This window comes from Empidonax traillii, unplaced genomic scaffold (genome assembly GCF_003031625.1).
Source record: "Empidonax traillii isolate 1590-97213 ecotype Southwest subspecies unplaced genomic scaffold, ASM303162v1 scaffold891:size446522, whole genome shotgun sequence".
Lineage (NCBI taxonomy): Eukaryota > Metazoa > Chordata > Aves > Passeriformes > Tyrannidae > Empidonax > Empidonax traillii.
This window is the reverse complement of record NW_020956084.1, coordinates 248,760-250,694: the sequence shown is the minus strand read 5'-3', so window position 1 is coordinate 250,694 and position 1,935 is coordinate 248,760. Positions and strand designations below refer to the sequence as shown.

Genomic DNA, 1,935 nt, shown 5'->3' with positions numbered 1-1,935 from the left:
CAGAGGTAACAGTTAAAGGATTCCGAATATATGGTGCCCCGTGGTAAGTCTCAATTTCAACTTTCTTTGCTGTTTATTACTCGAACCGCAGCAGGAACCCCGTTCCTGTTGAACGTGCATGAAGCTGCTTTGTTGCATTGCCCTGCAGAACTGTATCAGTAAACCACCCTGAAATAGTTGCCCCCCCCCCTTTTTTTAAATTTTTTTTCTTTTTTTTGTGTGTGTGTGTGTATAAATAAATCTCTATTTTGTGACTGTTTCTACCTGCTGAAGGGGGACTCCATACCCGCTCTGTGCTTGTGGATTAACTGTGCGGTGGCATCTTAGGGGAGCTCCATTACATCGTGTGCTGTTGGGGTATTTATGTCTGCTGTGCTAATGGATTAACACCCACACAGCACAGGGTACAAGGCAGCAGGTGCTTTGAGCCCTATTTTTGATCGGTTCCAGGCATTGTTTGCTTTTGCTTGCAAAGCTGTGCTAACAAAATTTCGAGCCAGTTTTGGTGTCATTGCAACCAGTGCAGGAAAAATCGCTGCCCCGTTTTGTACTAAGGAGATTCTCCCTTGGTTTTGTTTTTCTACATGCCATTTAACTGTGATGCCTGAAATCTTTCTGTGGAGTCTTGGGTAGCACTCGTTTAAAATTCTCATGCTAACAACAGCCACAGTCCTTTCAGGCTTTACCAGAAACCTGAACTTGAGTGATGGTGATAATCATTCTGCTGCTTGGCATTCTGAATTGTCAGCTGAAGCCCTGAGATGCTAATTTATGCACACCTATAAGAAGGGTTTATTATAAGCTTATAACTTATTTTTGATGTCAGGCTTGCTTTAGAGGTGAAAGCTGGAGAGGAAGGAGGAATGACAGGAGTTGAACCAAGAAATGGGGCAAACCTGTACACATATTAGAAATTTTCCCCTTCATTTCATCTTTGTTGTCTTGGCCCACAGATTCATGTAAAACACCACACACATTGATGCTTCTGACAGTGATTTTCTCTGGTCGTATTGTGTGCATTAGTGCTGGCTAGAAAACTGATCTAGCTCTGTATCATCTCACATTCTTCACTTGAGCTACTAATTTTTTAATTTAAGTCATAGCCTTTAGCTAGTAGTTTAAATCAGCCTGACACGGGTTAGCTAAAAAAAAAAAGGAGAAAAAAAAAAAAAAAGTAATGCTCTAAATCCTGCATTATCAGCAAATTGGGAAAGATGATCTTAATGCAGGTTATGAATCATCTCCTCAAGACATTTTGAAGTAATTTTTTTTTTTTTTGGAGGGGTAATATCTGCACAGAAGGCAGGGCACAGAAGGCCTTGGGTAGAGTGAGGTGGATTTGAGGTTCGCTGCAAGGTAAGGAGCTGGGGAGGGTTAGCTGCGAAGATCAGAGAGCGTTCAGCTTCTTTTGTATGTACGTCCCAGACTCAGAGGGCTTCTGCAGCCATCCAGTGATTAGGAAGCGTAGGCATCTTTTGAAACTTATTTGGGTCAGATTTACCTGAACTCAGCTTATTTACAGCACTGCTGGAGAGATCTGGAGGATGTTGAATCCGAGCCTGGGGAAGAGAGAGTTTGGTATTCTGAGGCGGAGACCTGTGTGATGTGCCCTTACATTTACATTTATTTGTACTGGCGATATGCAGCGTTCTTTTTTTGTCCTCTTTGGCTTCCCAAACCCACCATGGAAATCTGTTACCCTTTTGTCTCCAGCTGCATTCAGAAGTTTCTTTCAATCTGCAGGTGTACACACGGATTTAGAGCGTTTGTTCTGCAATATTAAGGGACATCACATCAAGGTACTGAGTTGTCTCAGCCATAAAGAGTGAATGGCACATGTATTCTGACCTAGTCATGGAAGACAAACCTGAATTATTCTCTCCTATAATCCGTTGATGACTGGATTTTTCCGATTAGTGATGCATGGCAAATGGA

General features: G+C 42.3%; 1 protein-coding gene across 3 annotated transcripts in view; it reads left to right on the top strand.

The window, feature by feature from the left end:
* MPPED2 (metallophosphoesterase domain containing 2) overlaps positions 1-1,935 on the top strand; it is a 99,787-nt gene that overhangs the window by 58,779 nt on the left and 39,073 nt on the right. The gene's annotated exons all lie outside the window — the stretch shown is intronic.